The 23,730-nt window shown below is 42.5% G+C and overlaps 1 protein-coding gene across 5 annotated transcripts in view; it reads right to left on the reverse strand.

Moving 5' to 3' along the window:
• Nucleotides 1–23,730, reverse strand: part of LOC134350696 (ras and Rab interactor 2-like) — a 175,872-nt gene that overhangs the window by 62,768 nt on the left and 89,374 nt on the right. The window lies entirely within an intron of this gene.

A 23,730-nucleotide genomic window follows, 5' to 3' on the forward strand; every position in this document is an offset into this window, starting at 1 on the left:
TGATTAGTTATAGGTGCAAAGCAAAAATTGTTTTCTCACAACTGGTTATTCTCAAAGAGTTGCCCATATCTGGAGATCCTTTACAATCTTTTAATCAGAGCCAAATATCTCAAAGTTGTTACAGCAGGGCAGCAACATATTGAATAAATTTTATCCCTTTGATACAAGTTCAATTGCTCAAGATCTATGAAATATACAATACACCAATGCACATGTGTGCGCACACACACTCCAGGACTCATAAATGAAAGCCCCCCTCATGAGCCTCTTCTACAATTCATTCTCTCTGGCATGGTCATAGACAGATGCATGTCCAAGATGTAAATTAACAAAGACAATGTCAGGTAGACATGTCCTCCCTGTTGCTTCACTCACTATCTGCCACAGCCACCTGGGTAATTCAGCGCTCCACTAACATTCTCAACCGCTACAGAAGTGAGAGTGCTACCAAATAAACTACTCGTGACTCCTACGTACGTACATACTCACCCAATCATAGATAGGGCTTAAAGACATTTTGCAGCAACTCCACAGATATGTCAAAAAGATAGCTGAAAGGGAAGTGATACTGTTCCTGCCGTTCAGGCTTTTCACATTCAAAGATCAGGGAGTGGGAGTGCTAAGGATTAGGGCAAATGGTGAGATTGGTATTGTTAGTTAAATCACAGTTTCAAGAAGACATGATAACTTTGGAAGGAGCATCAAATGGAATTGTATGGGTTGAGGTAAAGAGTACAAAGGTGGTGGTCATGCTATAACAGGAAGACAGTCCAAGGAAGATAGAAAAGCAGAATTGTAGGTAAAATTGAGAAGTGCAAAAACAGGCAGCCATTTACTGTTTTCTTATTATAATACAGGCCATTCAGCTCATCAGCCACACGGTGGCTGCCAGCAGGGTAGTCCCATTCCACCTCCCCTTATTGCCTTAAAACTTAGTCACTCCCTCACATGCTCATCAAATCTCCTTGGATTCTTATTGTTACATACTTGCACTGAGGACCAATTTGCGACGGCCAATTAGCCTACTAACATGTATTTGGAAAGAGGGAGCAATCTGAAGGAGCCAGCTGAAAGCTACACCGGTACAGGAAGAACATTCAGGGTCCAGGATTGAGCTCAGGATCCTCGGAGATGTGAGGCAATAGTACTAGCTGCTGAACTACTGTGCTCTTGAAACCTTGGACGATTTCAACTAGCTTACATAGAGTTGATAGAAAAAGGCATAGAGTTCCTAAAATACATACAAGAGAATCTTCTGTGCTGATATTAGCAAATCCAACAAGAGAAGGGAAAGTTCTGCATTCAGCTTTAGCGAAAGTTGCTAGGAAATAGAATACGTATCAATATGAGAGCATTACTGTGGTGGTGATAATTCAATTAAAGTTATCATTGATATGGAAATGGATGAAGACAAGATAGAATCAAAGATTCTAATTTGTGGCAAGCGCAGTTTTACTGGATTAGAAGTGGTTTAGTAAGAATTACCTTAAAATAGTTTTGCAGTTAAATCACTCTCAGAGCACCAGGAGGCATTTAAGGAAGTTGTTCAAGGTTAACATTTTCCTACAAAGATATAGTGTGTGACTGCTGAGTCTAGAGGCATCAAAAGACAAAGAAGATATGACAAAAAACGTGTATTTCAGACAAGTTCAAGTTTCAAGCTTAATTATCGTTCAACCATACATGAATATAGCCAAACGGAACAGCATACCTCCTGGGCCAAGGTGCAAAACACATTACCAACAGCACGTTGTAGACAGCACACAGCATAAATAGTCCATATGGCTATGATCTCAGAAAACAGTCTCAAAGGGAAAAATAACATATCCCAAGTCCCTGAGTGGTCCTGGTCTTCCACAGACCGAACACTAGAGGGCAGCATCAACTGAAGGGGCCAGCCCCCAAACCAGTATGAAATCCAGTGGTACACAACCAGCTCCGGCATCTCCTTCACCAGCATCCACAACAACCGAGTCCGAGGCACGTGGGCCTCGTCTGCGCAACAAATGAGGCAACACAGCTACCCCGCCATCAGTCTCACCAACAAACCAGTGCCCTAACTACCAATGTCCAACAGATTGTTGTGATTACAATAGAAGTGTCCAAAACTACCACTTCCACATTTTTTTTTGAACTGTGGACCATTTTGGCACAGTAGTACACAGCAGGTCCAGGCAACAACACAAAAAACAGTTCACAATAAACCCAGCTCCATCGCTATCGAACAACTCGCTGACGTGATAATTCTGAAGTAGTTGATGTTTTTAGTATCTAGCAGTGACTTGTAATTGTAAAAGAGACTTATAGGATGAACAAATACACCTTTGACTGAAGCCAGAGTGACCGCTGTGTCTGAGCACCCAGCCACCTTACTGGAATTGGACGTTGTGAACACGTGGGACTTAGAAAAGCAAAGGAGTATGAAAGAAATACTAGCAGGCAAAATCACTAAAAATCCAAATACGTTTTACAAGTACGGAAGGAGGAGCAGGTTAACTCGGAAGGAAGGCCTGAAGGGCTGAAAGCTAATGTGGAGGTGGACAGCTTGTTTAACTTTCTATGTGGGATAAATCATACAACAAGCAAATGTTTGTAATCCACTTCTGGGAAAGTATGGTTCTTCATTTATAAAGGCATAAGTTAATCAGAGGGCAATCAGCATATTTTAAGGAAATATCCTCTCTTACTAACCTGACTGACATTTTGGTCACCGAGTTCCAAGTATGCCATGTAGATTTCAGCAAGACTTCTGACAAGGTGGCAGATAGGTCAAGACAGCAAAAGCAAATGAAATCCAAGAGATGGAGGCATATTGAATACAGATCAGTACCAGGAAGTACAGGGTTGACAATTGATTAGGGGACTGGAAGGGCCATAACCAGCTCAACAGGAGACAGATCTTCGTTTTTGTAATGTATATTAATGGTTTAAACCCAAATGTCAGAGGCATAACAAAGAGGGTTGCAGATTAGGGAAAAAATTAAGCCATGTAGTTGATGGTGAGGAGGAAATCCTTAGACAGAAACAGAAGGTGTAGAATAAGACAGGGTAATATACAATATGAGAGGGTATTGGGTGGCATAAGTACAAAGAGACATCGGAACGTACACACTCCAATAGCATCTACCTTTGCACAAGAGCTGAGATAGCAAGGACCAACATGCGCATTAACAACAGAGCCAGAGCCGCATCACCCAGAGCACCTACCGCCTTCACCTGCAGCCGCGGTGAAAGAGACTGTCACTCTCGAGAAAGTGCAAATAACCCCAAATCTACAACCCCAAGAACCATCAGAAAAAGTGTCACACTATCATCTCCTGGGAAGTACAGATGCCGCTGATGACAAAGTATAACGAGACACTGGAGAGTACATACACAGGTACGCAAGGTAATAATACAGATTAATAAAGTACATAAGAATTCACACCAGACGCCTTCCTTTATTAGTAGAGACAGATTACAAAAACAGGGAGATTATGCTCAGATTTTATATAAAACAATCAGCTCAGGTACAGTACATAGTCTTGTGGCCACAGATATGATTGCACTGGAGAGGAGGCAGAGGGGTTTCACCAGGACTGAAAGTTACACATATGAGGAAGGTCAGATAACCTGTGGAGTTTTCTTCAGAACAGGGGAGGCTGAGGAGAGACAACTGAAGTGCATAAAATTACAAATAAACTAAATAAATAACAAAGATCTGTAAACAACAGGAATTCTGCAGATGCTGGAAATTCAAGCAACACACATCAAAGTTGCTGGTGAACGCAGCAGGCCAGGCAGCATCTATAGGAAGAGGTACAGTCGACGTTTCGGGCCGAGACCCTTCGTCAGGACTAACTGAAGGAAGAGCTAGTAAGAGGTTTGAACAAAGATCTGTTGTTTTTTTTTCTCAGAGTTGTAAATCGCAAGGCATGGAATTAATTGGTGAAAGCATTAGAGGAGAGATGAAAACTTCACTAACGGGTAATATGGAGGCTAGGAATTCTGTCTGAAGGAGTAATGGAGGCAGAAGGCATCACCACACTGAAGAGCATTTGGATTTGTACTTGTCAGTAAGGTTGGCATTGGTAGCTCGTTTACCACCGACACCAATAAAAGATTTCCCATCACAAATAATAAATTTTCTGTTATGAAAATGGAATTAATATCAGTATAACTTTACAATTTACATTTCAAAAGGACTAGAATACGAAAGCAAGACTTTATAAAGAACTGGTGAGGCCTCACTTGGTGTATTGTGAGTAGTTTGGGGCCTTTATCTTAGAAAGGACGTGCTGAAACTGGAGAGGGTCAAATGAAGTTCACAAAACTGATTCCAGGATTAATCAGCTTGTCATATGAAGAGCGTTTGACGACTCTGGGACTGTATTCACTGGAATTCAGAAGAATTGAGGGGTGACCTAATTGAAACCTATCGAATGGTGAAAGGTCTTGATAGAGTGGAAGAGGACAGGATGTTTCCTATGGTGGGAGTGTCTAAGACCAGAGGGGACAGCCTCAGAATATAGGGGTGTTCTTCAAGGATGGAGATGAGGAGGAATTTCTTTAGCCAGAGAGTAGTAAATCTGTGGCCAAATCTTTATGTATATTTAAGCCAGAAGATCTGGGCTGAGAGGAAAATGGATCAGGCAAGATGAAATAGTGGAACAGACTCAATGTGCCAAATGGCCGAATTCTGCTCCGATATCTTACGGTCTATGGTCTTTACAAGAAAATATTATCTTATGATATGTATATATTATCATTAATATAGCTCAAAGGTCATGATGCAATGCATGAAGCTAAATATTTTTGAAATGTGGTTACTGTGCTAGATTTTTATGGTTAAAACTTTGCTAATGAGTCACAATTTAATAGTTTATTGACAGAGAAACAGTAAAATTGGCTAAGAAAACTTCTTAGTGCTCTCCACATTGCCTTATCCCACCACCAACCATTCCAAACCCCAGACATTGCTTTAAAATGGACAGTAATTCAGTATGTATTCAGTCTTGCAATAAGGTTCAGGACTGGCTCAATTCTTGCTAAAGCAGGAAACGTCTGCTCCGCCAACTCAGCTGAAACAGTTGCTATACCAACTGCAACAGACAGCTCCCCTCTCCAGAAAAATGCTGCTGTTTCTACATTAATTTGTTTACACAGTCTATGTTTTTATGAATGGAATACTGGTCCAACATCTCATCCAACAGGAAGCAACACAGCATGGTCAGTGTCAGTGCTCTGAGGTACGAGGAAAAATAGCAAAACACAAACTTCCAGGCTGGAAAGGATATCATCATCATCATTATCAGGTGCCATGCCCAGTTTGAGATCTGACTGCCATGGCCCACACACTCCTGTTTCGGGTCAAATGGATCAATTAATTGGTATTCATTTACAGTTCTCTGGCTGCTGTCTCCATCATCATTTGTCTTTGTCTTCTTCTTGCTTTCTTCCTTTCAGTCTTTCCCATAATTACAGTGCATTCTAACTCCTCTTTCCTAATCACATGTCCAATGAAGTTACGTTGCCTTTTCATGATCTCATACATTATTTCTCTTTTTGTGTTTGGTCTGTTCATGACATGCTCGTTAGATAATTGTTTCATCCATGATATTCTTTGCATCCTCCTCAAAAACCTCATCTCTGCTGCAACAATTCGTTTCCTCATGTTACTAAATATTGTCCAACATTCTGAGCCATATAACATAACAGGATAAACATAACATTTCTGTACTCTGAGGCGGGTTGTCATGCCTAGTCAGTATACTCTTCATTCTCGTAAAGGTGTCTTTTGCCATCTCTATTCTTCTTTTGATGTCGAAGTCGCACCTGCCATCTGATGTCACCCAGCTTCCTAAGTAGCAAAAGTTCTTTACTTGTTTTATGTCTTCCCCGATTATTCTCAGCCTGCAGATAGGATTCTCCTTCTTTCTGGATATCACCATACATTCTGTCTTTTTGCAATTGATAGATAGACCCATTTTTGCACTTTCTTCAACAATTATATCAATTAAGTTTTGTAGCTCTTCCTCTGTACTTGCAATTAACACAGTGTTATCTGCATATCTGAAATTATTGATGTTTTCACCACCAACTTTGACTCCCAAGATGTCTCTTATTTTTTGTAATATTGTTTCACTGTCCACATTAGGGGAGAAAATACACCCTTGCCTAATGCCTCTCTTTATTTTCGAAAACTGACTCACTTCTCCATCTATTCTTACAGCGGCAGTTTGCTCCCAGTACAGATTTCTGATTAGGCGGACGTCTTTCGAATTTAGATCTAGAGTTTCTTGTAATATTTCAAATAACATTGTGCTTCACTTTACCAAATGCTTTTGTGTAGTCAATAAAACAAACAAACCTTTTTGCACTTGAATAGCTGGGTCTGATAGTATCCTTAACATCAATATTGCGTTTCTTGTACCTTTGTCTTTCACAAAACCACATTGTTCTTTGACTATTTCAGCTTGTATCTTACTTTTAGCTCTCGTCATCAAAATTCTTAGAAGTATCTTGGTGATTTGACTCATTAAACTTATGGTCCTATTTAATTCACATTCTATTGCTCCAGCTTTCTTAGGAAGAGTGATAAATACTAATTTTTTCATCTGTTCCGGTATTATTCCAGTCTCATAAATGTCATTGATTAAATCAGTAAGTTTTTCAATTCCATAACCTTCAAGGGCAATAATTTGTTCTATTACTAATTCATCAGGACCTGCTGCCTTTTCTTCCTTCATCTTATTTATCGCATTACGAACTTCAGATTTTAAAATAATTGGACCTTCAATGTTTTTCTTAATTTCTGGTTTTTCGCCTCGATCGTCTTCAAACAATTCCAGAATATACTCAGCCCATCTGTTCATAATCTCATCTTTTTTCATGATAATGATACCGTCCTTTACTTTCAAACATCCACCTGAAGAACAGAGGAGCTTTTTACCAGTGATATTCTTGATTTGTTGATGTAACCTTTTTGGATCAGTAATAGGGATTCTTTCTATTTGCTCACATTCCTGGTTTAACCATTCTTCTTTAGCTTTTTGACATAAGCTTTTAACTTTTTATCTAAGGACTTATATACTATAGAATTTGCTTTCTTCTGTCTCCTTTCTTCCATCAGATTTTTGATTTCATCTGTCATCCATTTATTCTTTGTGCTTTTTTTCTTTTTCAGGAATCACTGACTTTGCTGATTCTACCAAGGCATCCTTTAGAGAGTTAAATTTCATTTCTACATGATTGCTATCATCTTCAACAGATTCTATTTCTAGACTTTGAAATCTATCCTTTACTTCAATTGTAAATTTTTAAAAAAGTTTTAGTAAAACTTAAAAAACTAAAACCTGAACTACTTCCTTGACTACTTGCAATTAATTAAAGAAGAAAACTTAAGACAAAAATTTACAATTTAGGTAAGGAAAGGAGATACAACATAATTTATCTTTGACAAACTTCTAAAGACACACAATGAAGAGCATCATGGCATGGTATGGAAACCCAAGAATGTAAATGACTACAGGAAGTCCATCACAGGGAAGGCCCCCCCCCCAAAAAACATCGAAAACCTCTACACGGAGAGCTGCCAAAAGTAGCAGCATCCATCAAAGACCCACACCATCCGGGCATGTTCTCTTCTTGTTACTACCATCAGACAGGAAGTATAGAAAATGTGGGTCTCTCACCACCAAATTCGGGAACAGTTATTGCCCTACAACCATCAGGCTCCTGAACCAGTGTGGATAACTACACCGGCCACAACTCCAAACTGATTCTATGACCTATCCTCCCCCCACCTCTTTATTCTGGCATCATTCCCCTTCCTTTCCAGTCCTGAAGAAAGGTCTCAGCCTGAAACATTGACTGTTTATTCACTTCCATAGACGTTGCCTAACTTGCTGAGTTCCTCCAGCACTGTGTGTGTGTGTGATGCTTTGGATTTCCAGAATCTGCAGAATCTCTTTTGTTTATAGAAACCCTACAACACAATACAGGCCCTTTGGCCTACGATGCTGTGCCGAACAAGTACTTACTTTAGAAATTACCGAGGGTTACCCATAGCCCTCTATTTTTTTAGGCTCCACGTACCTATCCAGGAGTCTCTTAAAAGACCCCATCATATCTGCCTCCACCACTGTCGATGGCAGCCCATTCCACGCCCTCACCACCTTCTGCGTAAAAAACTTACCCCTGACATCTCCCCTGTACCTGCTTCCGAACACCTTAGAACTGTGCCCTCTTGTGTGAGCCATTTCAGCCCTGGGAAAAAGCCTCTGACTAACCACACAATCAATGTCTCTCATCATCTTATACACCTCTATCAGGTCACCTCTAGTCCTCCGTCGCTCCAAAGAGAAAAGGCCGAGTTCACTCAACCCCAAGTTCATTCAACTCAAACATTTATCACAAATGTTTAATTAGAATACCACCTTAAATTAAGGGACTCACCCATTGAAATTGAAGGACTGATACTAGCAACTTTTTCCACACAATGGGATAATGGAAAGTATTTATGGACAAAAAATTGGGGGATAAAACTAATTAGATGCAAAGGGAAAATGTGGAGTTTAGACCTTGGACATGAACAAAAATGAGATGAATGACACCTTCTTCATCTGCAGGTTTCTTGTGAAGAGGTATTTGATGCTTGTTGTTACTTGTTGTCATCCCCTTTGCATCCTGTGAAATGATCCTGCAGGCTATTATTCAGCTTAGAGCAAAACAACTGATGGCGATCTCAGCAAGTTGAGCAGCATCTGTCGGGGGGGGGGGGGCGCGTGGTGACACACCAAATCAGCCAAATGGTTTTATAAGTCACATAGTTAATTAAATGGAGGTCTGTTTTTGGAGACCTGTGTGCAGAACTGTCTGTTTCAATTGACTGTAGTAAAAATACACCTGCATCCAGAAGGTCCAACTGCTGGTCAGTCAGCAGCCTGGCAAAAACTATACCACAAAGAGAAAAGAACACTCCAAGCAATGCTATGAAAAAGTTATTGAAAAGCAAAAGTCGGGAGATGGATACAGAAGTTCCAAATCACTGAATATCTCTTGTAGTACAGTTAAGTCAATCATCAAGAAATGGAAAGAATATGGCACAGCTATAAATCTGCCTAGAGCAGCCCGTCCTCAAAAACTGAATGACTGTGCAAGAAGGGGACTAGCGAGGGAGGACATGGGAGAGACTGCGCATGCAACAACTGTTGCCCGGGTGCTTCACCAGTCACAGCTTTATAGGAGAGAGGCAAAGAGAAGCCACTGTTGAAAAAAACTCACATGAAATCTTGGCTGGAGTTTACCAGAAGGCCTGTGGGAGACTCTGAAGTCATCTGGAAGAAGGTTCTATGGTCTGATGAAACCAAAATTGAGGTTTTTGGCTATCAGACTGAACACTATGTTTGGCATAAGCCTGCCAAACACCGCACATCATCAAAAACACACCATCCCTACCGTGAAGCATGGTGGTGGCTGCATCATGCTGTGGGGATGGTTCACTGCAGCAGGCCCTGGAAGGCTTGTGAAGGTAGAAGATAAAATGACTGCAGCAAAATAGAGGTAGGAAAATCAGATGCAGTCTGCAAGAGAATTGCAACTTGGGAGAAGATTTGTTTTCCAGCAAGACAATGACTCCAAGAATAAAGCCAAAGCTACACAAGAATGACTTAAAAACCACAAAGTTATTGTCTTGGAGTTACCAGGTCAGAGTCCATACCTCAATCCAATTGAGAATTTGTGAATTTAAAAACACAAACACGAGGAAATATCAGATGCTGGAAATTCAAGCAACACACATAATAAATGCTGGTGAATGCAGCAGGCCAGGCAGCATCTATAGCAAGAGGTACAGTCAACGTTTCGGGCCGAGTTCTGACGAAGGGTCTCGGACTTGTGACAATGTGACAGAGCTTGTGCAGTTTTGCAAAGAAGAGTGGGGGGAAATTGCACTGCCCAGATGTGCAAAGCAGCAAGAGACCCATCCACACAGACTCTGCTATAATTGCTGCCGAAGGTGCATCTACTGAATACTGACTTGGGGGTGGGGGGGGGAAGGTGAATTCTTATGCAATCTATTATTTTGTGTTTTGTATTTGTAATTAATTTAGATCACTTTGTAGAGATCTGTTTTTACTTTGACATGAAAGAATTTTTTTCTGTTGATCAGTGTCAAAAAGAGCCAAATTAAATCCACTGTGATTCAATATTGTAAAACAATACAACATGAAAACCTTCCAAGGTGAGTGAATACTTTTTATAGGTGCTGTGTGTATGTATGTGTATATGTGTGGCTATCACACACTTATACATACACATACATATACACACTGTTACTGATTTATTTATATTTTTCTATATTTATCATGTATTACATCGTACTGTTGCCACTAAGTTAACGAATTTCACAACGTACGTCAGTATTGTTAAGTCTGATTCTGATACACACAAAACACTGCAGGAACTCAGCAGGCCATGCAGCATCTACAGAAATGAACAAACAGTCGGCATTTCGGGCTGAGACCCTTCTGTAGGACTGGAAAGGAAGGGGGAAGAAAGCAGAATGAGCAGCAGAGGGGAGGGGAAAGTGTACAAGCTGGAAGGTGATAAGTGAAGCCAGGTGGTTGGGAGAGGAGGCAGCACGGTAGCATAGTGGTTAATACAATGCTTTACAGTATGAGGAACCCAGGGTCAATTCCTGTCGCTGCCTGTAAGGAACTTGTACATTCTCCCTGTGACCATGTGTGTCTCCTCTGGGTGCACCGGTTGGTAGGTTAATTGGTCATTGTAGATTGTCCCCTGATTGGGCTAGGATTAAACTGGGGGATTGCGAGGCCATGCAGCTTGAAAGGCCTGTTCGGTGCTGGTCTCAATTAATAAAATAAAGAAAGAAGCATTGAGGCCTTGGGTGAAGAAGGTGAAAGGCTGGAGAAGGAATCTAATAGGAGAAGAGAGTGTACTATGAGAGAAAGGGAAGGAAGAGGGGCACCAAGGGGAGATAGAAACCACAGAAAAACTGCAGCACAGAATCAGGCCTTTTGGCCCTTCTTGGCTGTGCCGAACCATTTTCTGCCTAGTTCCACTGATCTGCACATGGACCATATCCCTCCATACACCTCCCATCCATGACAGGCAAGTGAGGAGAAGAGAAGAGGTAAGAGGGGGGCCAGAGTGGGGAACTGAAGTGGAGGGAAAGGGAAAAAATACTAGAAGTTGGTAAAATTGATGTTTGTGTCATTAGATTGGAAGCTATCGAGATGGAATATGAGATCCAGCCTGAGAGTGGCAGTAAAGGAGGCCATGGACTGATATGTTGGAATAGCAATGGGGATTGGAATTAAAATGGTTGACCACCTGAACTCTCTGGCAGAGGAGGTAAAGAAATTGGATACAAACACTTTGTACAAGAGACTAAAAACTCTTATGGGCACTTGAATAGACAAGAAAATGAAGGCTATGGACCTGTGTAGGATTCGGCAGAGTGGGGCAAAACACCAAAATGGAAGTTGTGGACCATAATGCCTGTTTCTTTTATTTGTAATTTATTTTTTTTGAATTTATTTTTTATTGAATTTCATCATCAAACATTTCCATAAGACGTATTTCAGATACTCTGCATATATATCATAGAATCATATTTGTCACAAATCTCCACATAATATTTATCTGAGGTATACACTTATAGAAAGGAGAGGAAAGAAAGAACCATCGAAAGAAGAAAACTATGTACAGAGCAGGGAGTGATCTTTTTACAACATATTCACTGACTTGTGAGAATAAAATCAGGCCTATGAGGTGTTATGTAGTTAAACCATTTTTTAGTATGAATAAAATTGTTCCAACTTATGGTTAACAGATGCTGTTATCTTTTCCATTTTGTAAATGTCCATGGTAATTTCCATCCATACATTTAAAGCTAGGCTCTCCTGAGATAACCATTTCCTGGTAAGGGTCTTTTTACCAGCCACCAGCAGTACTTTCATTAAATATTTATCTCTTTTCAACCATTCTTGAGGTATATACCCAAAATATACGGCCTTACTCTCTACGGGTATTTCATAATGCCTGTTTCTATGTTATATAACTCTTACTCCATAAATTAATGTGTGGGGACATAACAGGGCAGATGCTGAGCCTATTTCCTAAGCCCAAAGAGTGTCAGATAGGATGCGATAGAGCATAGTCTCAAGATTTGGAACCATGTCAAAAAACTGAGATGACGAAATGTGTTTACTCAATATTTTGCAAGTATGCTTGCAGCTGAGATAAATAAACTTTTGACCTCTTACTCGAGTTGAGATGTAAGGAAAGAATGGTTGAGATCGACGATCAGTAAATTTTGAGTGGTAGAACAGACTAATGTGGCTGTATGCCTTGCACCAGCTTCTGTTTCTTAAGGACTCTCCAGGGCCTGGTCTAGTGACAAAGAAGGGTGATATACCGTAATATGGATCTGTAGAATTTTACCAGTGAATTCATAATTGGGAATTCCTGATACTAGCCAGTACAGCATGTTTCTGTTGTCATTTTTCTTTGAGTATGAAGTGTTCTCACCCAAGCCTGTCTCCTGCTGTCTCAAAAGTAGGTATTGCCTTGGTTGATCAACTGTTTAGGTCATCTATTCCCTGAACAATGATGGACTACCTACTGGGTGCGTGGAGTTGCAAAAAAAAAAAGCGGGTTTTGTACACCAGCACTCCACCCAAGTACCATTGGTGGACACCAACTTGTAGGCATTGGCCAACATAGATGAGGGGCTACTTTTAGTGCAGAATGAATGTGTATTTTCATTCTGTATATTGGATCCCAGGTTTATAACTATAACAGGTTCAGTATTTTCCGACTTCAACCTCTTGTGGTCTATTTGGCAGGTCAAGCTAACATTACTGTCACCATCGTCTCATTTATATATTATATAAGACTGCTTCCAATATTTATAGTGTACATTAGTGGCCATCTTATTAACTGCACCTGCTCGTTAATGCAAAATCTAATCAACCAATCATGTGGCAGCAATTCAATGCATAAAAATATGCAGACATCGTCAAGAGGTTCAGTTTTGCTCAGATCAAACATCAGAATGGGGAAGAAATGTGATCTAAGTAACTCTGACTATGGAATGATTGTTGGTGCCATATGGGGTGGTTTGAGTATCTCAGAAACTGCTCATCTCTTGGGTTTTTCATGCACAACAGTCTCTAGCCTTTACAGAGAAAGGTGTGAAAAGGAGAAGACATCCATTGAGCGACAATTCTGTGAGCAAAAACACCCTAATGAGAGAGCTCAGAGCAGAATGGCCAGCTGGTTTAAGCTGGCAGAAGGCTGTGTGTGTGTGTGTGTGTGTGTGTGTGTGTGTGTGTGTGTGTGTGTGTGTGTGTGTGTGTGTGTATACATATATCAGTTCAAGAAAGGGTTCCAAGTTATTTTTAGCAGAGTTGCATGAAGAAAAATCTGTAAAATCCAGGCATGTCATTTTGTTCGGGTAACTGCTGGTACATGAATGATAAATCTGAAAAACCTATACGGCTGGCTGTTACACAGACTTGTCTATTTAGCAATAGCCTTGCTTCCTTTCTCAGACATTTGGCATCTACCAGAGTACTGTAAATAACTCCTTCAGCAAATGCATTCTATTCCAAATTTGCAGAAGCATAAAGTTACATCTAAAGGCACAGAAGTCAAGTCTGTCTTTCTTGTGCATAGAAAACTTAACAGAAGGCTTTGTAAGACCGAGGGCCTATAAATTATTCTGAACATCAAAGTACGTATTGGACAAGTGATCCAATCCAATTTCACTTGAAGGCTCAAAGGAGTCATCTTGTAACATGGACTGTATATGATGGGATTAGTATATTAGAATCATAAATCACAGGCCTACTTTGTGACTCCCAGAGCCATGTGACACTGCCACTTCAGTAGTGGAGTGATTTTAGGCAGGTGTAACCATGAAAGATTAATAGGGTCAAACATCTCCTATCTTCAATGGGGCAAAAGCTGTCATTGTTGGGAACCCAATCAGTAAAGGAGGAAGTTTGACTTGGGAACGGACATCACTGAAGCCATCCTCAAAGATTCCAAGCATTGCTTGACCACCAGACTTGCCAATAGTGGCTTAGGACGGGGAGTCCTGAAAGTGTAACTGTTTCTTTACGAACAGAATGCATTGTGTGATATGCCTGTAGAGACGATGCTACAGGCAGCACAGTAGTGTAGTGGTTAGCACAACGCTTTACAGTACCAGCGACTCAGGTTCAATTCACACTGCTGTCTGTAAGGAGCTTGTACGTTCTCTCTGTGACCACATGGGTTTCCTCCGGGTGCTCCGGTTTCCTCCCACAGCCCGAAGATCTACTTGGGGGTTGTTTGGTGGTGCAGCTCGAAGGGCCGGAGGGCCTAATCCACACTGTCTCTATAAATAAATCGCCAAATGGTGTTGTTGATTGGATATTTTAACGCTGTCCTTTCATGCAAGTTATTGATGGCTGCGTGCCAACCCAAATCTGGTGCGTGTGATATTACACTTGATCTGAAAAACAAATCAAATGCTGCACCAAAATATTACCTTTTATGATAGAATTTCTATCACAATACATTTTCTTTTAAGAGAAAGTCCTCAACTCCGAATGCAGTCATCGGGACATCTTCATGACAGCTTTTTTTTTTAGCAGGCTTTCTTATTTTTACGAGGCTGAGTTGCTAGCTCGACGCTCAACCCAGCACGGATGGAAAGCGTGCAAGGGAGCCGGCTGGATTCTAACTCGGGAGCCCTCGCTCCGAAGTCCGGCGCTGATGCCACTGCGCCACCAGCCGGCTACCCCAATACATTTATCACTAAATTATTTATGAACACTGAATATGAAACCCTCTGAGCTTTTGGAAACTTTCATATCGGGTTATCTTTCTAATACTAAGATAGTCAGCTTGAATAAACTGCAAGAACTTGGCAAACTAAATGTATTTTCTCATTTTGTTACAGGTATGAATGTGGAGAAGGTGTAGTTAATGACGGGGGGTTATAGAATATAGAAGAAAGAACAGTACAACGCAGAGACAGGTCTTCACCCATGATGCTGTGCCAAACCAATTAAACTGTTAATGAAATGCCCAACTAAACTAACACCTTTTGTCTAAACAACATACATATGCTTCGATTCATATTCTTATTTAAGAGCTGCTTAAATGCCGATAATGTACATGTTTCTGCTACCACCCCAGGCAACCACCACTCTATGTATTTAAAGAAAAGACAACTTGCCCTATACCCTGGTGGACAAAAGTATCAATCCCTCGTGTAATCTTAAAAACCTCTATCAGGTCTCCCCATGACTTCCACTGCTCCAGAAAACAAAACACAACCTAAGTTTGTCAACCTTTCCTTCCAGCATATGCCCTCTAATCCAGTCAGCATCCTAGTAAGTCTCTCCCAATTCTCCATATCCCTCCTATAACACGACGACCAGAACTAGATACAATACACTGGATGAAGCCTAACTTTGGTTTTATAAAACTGCAAGGTATTTCCTGACTCATTAACTCAGTTCTTTAACTAATAAAAGCAAGCACGCCAAATGTCTCCTTTACCACCGTATCAGTCTGTTTGGCCACGTTTGGGGAACTAGGTACTAGGATCCCCATATCCCCTGCACATCAACACTCGCCTTTACATCTGATCTCCCAAAGTGCAATACCTCACATTTGGCAGGATTAAACTTCATCTGTGATTTCTCCACACAACCGATCTACATCCCATTGTATCCTTAGACAATTTGCTACACTATCCGCAACACCACCAATCTAGACACAGACCTCCAGCAGAGTATGTTCCATCGAACCTATTGTCTGTGGGTCAGCCAAAGCAGAATCCAAACAACCAAGTCACTGTGGACTCCTCTTGTGCCATGATGAGGCTACCTTCAGGTAGAGGAGCAACACTTCACATTCTGTCTGAGTAGCCTCCAACCTGGTGACATGAATATCGATTTCTCCTTCCAAGTAAAAAAAATGTTTCCTTCCCACTCCCTTCTTCTTTTATTCCCCACTTCAAACCCTTGTGTCATCTCACCTGCCTATCATTTCCCCCTGGGTCCCCTCCTCCTTCCCTTAACTCCTTTGGTCCACTCTCCTCGCCTTTCAGATTCCTTCCTCACCAGCTCTTCCCACACACTTGGCTTCACCGATTGCCTCCCATCTATCTTCCTTCCCCTCCCAACACCTTTTTATTCAGGCATCTTCACCCTTCCTTTCCAGTCCTGAAAAATGCCGACTGTTTGTTCATTCCTGTGGATGCTGCATGGCCTGCTGAGTTCCTCCAGCATTTAGTGTGTGTTGCTCCGAATATCACTCTGTAGGGGTAAGAACACTTTGGCTACTGCTGTGTACTCTGCTTAACATGGTTCACACTGGCAATTTCGGATGCAGCACTGCAGTGAGATGGTTTCACCATTCTTCGCAAAGACAGGACAGCTTAGCCGTTCAAAGGTAGAGGAGGCGAAGTATGCCTTATGATTAATTCATCATGGTGCACAAATGTCTCAGTCCTGCTCACCCCACCTGGAACTTCTTGCAGTCAAGTGTCATCCTTTTTATCTGCCAAGGATATTTCCTGCCATCATCCTGGTAGTGGTATACATTCCACCTCAGGCCAACGTCAGGCAGGCGCTGGAGGAACTGAACAACATAATTAGCAGGCACAAGACTACACATCCTGATGCTTTCCTCATCACTTGCAACAGATTTCAACAAGGCCGGCCTGTAAAAGTCTCTAAATCACTATCACCGCCATATCACCTATGAAACCAGAGGAGCCAACACACTTACTACCATTATACCACCATCAAGAACACTTACCGTGCCATCCCATGCCCAAACTTTGGAAAGTCCAATCACCTGCTGTACCCCTACTCCCAGCGTATAGGCAGAGACTAAAGACCACAGCACCAGTGGTGAGGACCAAGGTGGTATGGGCCAGTCAAGTGAGATGGAGCAGTGCTTACAGTTCTGCTTTGAGTTGGCGGACTGGACGATATTCAGGGATTCATCTTCGAGTCTGAATGAATACGCCACATTTGTCACCGACTTCATCAAGACCCATGTGGATGAGTGTGTGGCTTCGAGAACATATCAGACATATCCAAACCAAAAGCCATGAATGAAACAGGAGATTCATTGCCTGCTGAGGGCAAGATCTGCAGCATTCAGGACTAGTGTATCAGAACTATACAAGTAGTCCAGGTATGTCCTATGGAAGGCTATTTTAAAGGTGAAAAAACAATTGATGCATGTCAGCTCTGGCAGGGTTGCAGGCCGTTACTTCTTACAAAGTGAAACCTAACATGAATGGCTGCGATGCTTCACTCCCGGATGAACTCAATGTTTTTTATGCACTCTTTGGAAGGGAGAATAAAACTACCACCTGTGCAAATCCCTGCAGCATCTGGTGACCCTGTGATCTCTGTTGCTGAATTTTTCCCAGATATTTATTAACCACGGTTGGAATAGCACATTGCTCCTTGTCTTGACAGCAGTGAAGTAGTTCTCTTTCAAATACTAGAAATTTCCATTCTATTTATTTATTCATTCAATTCTGAGATACCACGTGAAATAGGCCTTTCTGGCCCTTTGAGCCATGCCGCCACAGTGATCCCCACAACCCCGATTAACCCTAAACCAGTCACAGGACAATTTACATTGACCAATTAACCTACCCTGTAGGTCTTTGGGAGGAAGCTGGAGCACCCGGGAAAACCCATGCATTCCACGGGGAGGACTCCTTACAGAACGGTGCTGGAATTGAACTCTGCACTAACCGCTATGCTATCGCGGCACCCATTCAAATGAAAAAAGACATTGTTCCATTCTTGAAAATAGAATAATCATCAAATTTCCCAGTGGTACATATTACCACAATGAAGTAGGTGGTAATTTGCTTCTCTTTACAGATTTGTCCCAGAACTTGCTGGGGTTTACTTACAACCTTTAATTTATGTATGTCACATCAATACTGCTCTCTACTTGTAAGAGGCTGCCATGTTATCTAGGAAGTGGCTGTAAAAGATGATTGCAAAGAGGCTTCAGACAGTCATTTTTAAGTGGAAGTTCTTAGAACTGTGATTCCTTTTAGAGTTCCCACTCACTTTGTACAGATCATCAAATTGTTCCTGGGAATTTCCCTGCCTGCATACATTATTACCAGACTCTGCATCACATTTACAACCTGGGATGTTTCATGTCATATTGGCTGGAACTGCTGCTATCTTGGGAGTGAAGGAAATTGGTGAATTTTGAAGCATTGTCTCAGAGATTCTAAATGTTGGATTCAAGATTCAGACAAGGAAAGCTGAGAAGGGTGGTTCATTTTAAAGTTGTATATTTTTCCCAGAGATTATTCTCACTTATCTCAGAGCCCATGTGCTTTGATCACTATCCATGTACGGTTTATGACAAGGTTCCATTCATAATCAGAACAGGTTTCTGTTAGCAAGTCAGAAGTGAACAGAAATAGCTGTGCTAATGAGAAGAGCAGCCACCAGGTGGTTTCACTGGCTCGGTCAGTGCTCCCAGCTCTGCACGGCTTGCCCCAGCCCCTGATTGTCGCGGCTCTGGTGGGAGTGGGGGTAGAAGCTAAAATGCTCCGCTCTCTTCTGGCACAGGATGCAAATTCATCCCGCTGCTCTCCCAAATGCTCATTCGTACATACCGGCAATACATATACCAAGCATTTGTCAGCTGCAGAGGACTTGAATTATGAATTCTGGATGAGTTTTAAAGTGTGACTTTAAGTTGATAGATCTTCCTTTCAATTCCTGGCATCTAATTACAGATCTGTCAGCATGTATTGCAGTGATGGTGTGGGAATGAACTGCAAAAGAATGTATTTGGCACCGGTAGCTTATACTCCACTCCCACCATTATGCTTCCATTGCATTTACATGTCCAGGCATGGCTGTCCGCCTCCTGGGTGAGATGCACTGCCCTTTTCTATTCAGGTAGGAGAGGGAAACATTTGTAATGTGTGTCACTCTGCTTAAGAAAGCTCTTGAGCAGTTTCAACAATTGCAAATTTGCTGCCAAGTTTACAACCATCGATTTCTCTCTTCTAGCACTGCCTTGCGTTAAGGTAGAGCATCATCAGTCAGATTGGGATCCCCAACTGTACCAAGGGTATCACAGGTAGTCCTTGTCATGCTTACAGTATTGTGAGGCAATGATTACATTTGTATCTTGTGGATTTCAAACTGCCTTTAGCCATGAAAACCAATGCTGCCAAGTTAATGGATTTTAGTGTATGGTAAGTGTGCCTGAGTTGCAAAATAATTAGCTAATCTGAAGATGGCTGCACATTATTGCTTCTTTGGAAGGGAGTGGCAGGTGTTTACCCAGGATGGAGTTTGACTGGTTTGAGGAGCAATGTATTTTTCTGAACTTTGCCGCTGAGTGCCCATTGTGACTATTTTCATCATGCAATCAAACCAGAGGAAGTTCTCAGTTGTAGGGTGGGGCTGGTTCATTGTACAAGGTTTCTGTAATAAACAATTATCCAGGAGGTGGCTAAGTTGGTCTGTGGACCTTTATATTTAATTGACCTAGATCTTGCTGGGAGTTGCAAGCGTTTCCCTTCGAGTGGAAATGTGCATGGGAAGTCAAGGAATTGATGAGGGAGGAACGCAGTGGAGTGGATAAGGAGGCACTGTGGTTAGCTTTGAGGTGGGTTGGAGGAAAGCACCCTCAAGTTTGGGGAGAGAAACATGCACTTCCGAGACGGTGGTGAGGGGGTGAAGGGTGGGGAATGGACATCCTGGAGCTAGGCATGGTTGAGGTAGACATGGACATCTAGAGCAAAGTTGATGGTGCAAATAACCAGAGGGAGCTGTTTGCTGATGTTAATCATTATAACTTCCATCAGGGAATGAAGTATAGGGGGATGTGTTGACAGTGCATTCCAAGGAAGCCCAGTAGCTGTCCGGGTGGCACCACACTGGAGTCATTTATTATAATACAGAAGGAGGGCGTTCAGCTGCAGAAAGGGAGGAAGTCATGGAGGAATCATCTACTGAGGCAGTGCAGGAGAAAGTCAGAAACAGGAAGAGACCATCACTCTCATGGAGTGATTCTATAGACAACCCCCCCCCTTCCTCCCATTTATGGAGGCAGATTTTGGAAAGGTTAATTATGCTGAAGCATATTGAGGTTACGAAAGAGGGAGTGTTGAAGCTTCTGAAAAACATTAGTCCAGATAAGATAAACCCCAGATTACGACTTGCAGTTGGTGAAGAGATTGCTGGGGCATTGACGATGATTTTTGCACCCTCCTCCTCCCAACAACAAGAGTGGTACCAGAGAATGGCAGATGTCCCATTGATGATGAAAGATAATAGGGATTATGCTGGGAATTATTGACCAGTGAGTCGTACGCCAGTGGTGGACAAGCTATTGGAGAGGACTCTTAAGGACAAGATGTGCCAGCATTTGGAGAAGCAAGGTCTTTTGGAGATGGTCAACATGGCTTTGCGAGGGCAGGTTGTCCCTCATGAGTTTCTGAAGAGGTGACAAAGCAAGTTGGTGAAGGTAGAGCAGTGGATGTGCTATATATGGATTTTAGTAAGGCATTTGATAAGGCTCATCTAGAAGTCATGAGACATGGGGTCCATGGAAACTTGGCTACTTACCCACAGAAGGCAAAGGGTGGTGGTACATGGAGAGGTCAGTGACTAGTGGTGTTCCACAGGGACCCCTGCTCTTCGTGATTTTTATAAATGAATTGCATGAGGGAAGTGGAGGGATGGGTTACAAAGTTACAGATGACGTGAAGGTTGGAGGTGTTGTGGATAGTGTAGAAAGTTGTCATAGTTATAGTGGAATACAGACAGGATACAGTGTTGGGTAGAAAAGTGGCAGACTGATTTCAGTCCAGAAAAGTATGAATTAATACACTTTAGAAGATCAAACTTGAAGGCAGAGTACAAGATTAATGGCAGAAAAACACACACACATCACTACACAGAAAACACATGTACTGTCCAAGTCCCTGAGCTACATGCAAATTGATGGTACAGCTCATCGCAGTCCAGCCTGTCTTTTCACCAGTTGAACACTGGAGGGCAGCACTGATAGGAGGCCAGCTCCCAAGCAAGCAAGAACTCCACACTACATTGCCTCCAGTGTTGTCTCACCTGGACTGCAGCAGTAGGCAACCCTGCGTGGGGCCTTGTTCTTGCTGCAACCGAGGTCACGCTACTGCCTCATCACCTAACAAGGGAAACAGGCATGCTGAACCTCACAACATCAATGTCCAACAGGGTCTTGGGATCACAAGAGCAATGCCCAAAATACTTACAATGCACACACCAACTTTGATGCCTCGAGTAGTCAGCAGCAGCACTGTTTACACCTGGGTCAGCTCCTCAGAACTCTCTCTGGCCTGTCCTCCAGCTTCTCCTTCTCCACAAGCTCTTTCGTCACGTCACCCCAGCCAGCGGCTCTGAATGACGAACAGATCACTGATGTGGTAGACCTGCCTTACGCGTTGTTCTTGTAATCCAGTATAGTCTTACGATCATAATAAAACACATTTTAAAAAGTACACCATTGGTTGGCCCCCGATAGGCCACTCCTTTCGAACGAGCCACTGTCTTACTGCAATGGTGGTTTGGGACTGCTTTGCTGCCTCAGGGCCTGAGCAGCTTGCAATCATTGAGGAAACAACTAATTCAAAATTCTATCAAGACACTTTACAGGAGAATGTCAGGATTGTAGTTTGTCACCTGAAGCTTAACAGAAGTTGAATAATGCAACAAGACAATGATCCGAGACATAAGAGTAAATCAACAACGGTTTAAACAGAAGAAAATTTGTGTTTTGGAATGGCCAAGTCAGAGTCCAGACCTTAACCCAATTGAAATGCTGTGGACAACCAACAGGAATTCTGCAGATGCTGGAAATTCAAGCAACACACATCAAAGTTGCTGGTGAACGCAGCAGGCCAGGCAGCATCTCTAGGAAGAGGAACAGTCGACGTTTCAGGCCGAGACCCTTCGTCAGGACTAACTGAAGGAAGAGTTAGTACAAGATTTGAAAGTGGGGGGGAGGAGGGGGAGATCCAAAATGATAGGAGAAGACGGGAGGGGGAGGGATGGAGCCAAGAGTTGGACAGGTGATTGGCAAAGGGGATATGAGAGGATCATGGGACAGGAGGTCCAGGGAGAAAGACAGGGGGGTGGGAGAACAGAGGATGGGCAAGGGGTATAGTCAGAGGGACAGAGGGAGAAAAAGGAGAGTGAGAGAAAGAATGTGTGTATAAAAATAAATAACGGATGGGGTACGAGGGGGAGGTGGGGCATTAGCGGAAGTTAGAGAAGTCAATGTTCATGCCATCAGGTTGGAGGCTACCCAGACGGAATATAAAGTGTTTTTCCTCCAACCTGAGTGTGGCTTCATCTTTACAGTAGAGGAGGCCGTGGATAGACATGTCAGAATGGGAATGGGATGTGGAATTAAAATGTGTGGCCACTGGGAGATCCTGCTTTCTCTGGCGGACAGAGCGTAGGTGTTTGGCAAAGCGGTCTCCCAGTCTGCGTCGGGTCTCGCCAATATATAGAAGGCCACATTGGGAGCACCAGACGCAGTATATCACCCCAGCCGACTCACAGGTGAAGTGTCGCCTCACCTGGAAGGACTGTCTGGGGCCCTGATGGTGGTAAGGGAGGAAGTGTAAGGACATGTGTAGCACTTGTTCCGCTTACATGGATAAGTGCCAGGAGGGAGATCAGTGGGGAGGGATGGAGGGGACGAATGGACAAGGGAGTCGCGTAGGGAGCGATCCCTGCGGAAAGCAGGGGGTGGGGGGGAGGGAAAGATGTGCTTAGTGGTGGGATCCCGTTGGAGGTGGCGGAAGTTACGGAGAATAATATGTTGGACCCGGAGGCTGGTGGGGTGGTAGGTGAGGACCAGGGGAACACTATTCCTAGTGGGGTGGTGGGAGGATGGAGTGAGAGCAGATGTGCGTGAAATGGGGGAGATGCGTTTGAGAGCAGAGTTGATGGTGGAGGAAGGGAAGCCCCTTTCTTGCTGTGGCATGAACTGAAGAGGGCTGTTCATGCAAGGTATCCCAAAAATAATGGTGAACCGAAAAGTTTTGTATGGAGGAATGGGTCATTGGCCATTGTGCAAGTCTGATCAGCAGCTACAGGAAACATTTGGTGGAGGTTACTGCTGCTAAAGGAGGTTCTACCAGATATTAAATACAAGGGTTCACGTGCTTTTTCCAGCCAGACGGCGAATGATTAAACAATGTGTTCAATAAAGACATGAAAAGTACAAGCGTTTGTGTGTTATTGGTTTAAGCACATAGTGTTTGTCCATTATTGTGACTTAGATAAAGATCAGACCACATTTTATGAGTAATTAATGCAGAAAACCAGGTAACTGAAATGGGTTCACAAACTTTTTCTTGCAACTGTATGTTGTGCTATTATTCTGGAGCGTAATTTTAAAAAATTCAAAGTGTGTTGGAGCGTTCATAAATAACATCGGCTAGTCTGGACAATCTGTTAGCCCAGTTCCACAAAAGACTCAAGCATTTCAAGGTAGACGCAAAGTCCACTTTATTTAGTTCTATCTTTTACGGATATTTCAGAATAAAGCCACTCTCTCGTCTACTGCAACAACACATTTCAGTAACTAAGTAATAACCTCCAGCATGAATTTAGCACACGTCACATTAAAGCGGCTGCTGCTTTTTGTATCGTTTTCAAA

The sequence above is a fragment of the Mobula hypostoma genome, chromosome 8 (assembly GCF_963921235.1).
Source record: "Mobula hypostoma chromosome 8, sMobHyp1.1, whole genome shotgun sequence".
In the NCBI taxonomy this organism is placed as follows: Eukaryota; Metazoa; Chordata; class Chondrichthyes; order Myliobatiformes; family Myliobatidae; genus Mobula; species Mobula hypostoma.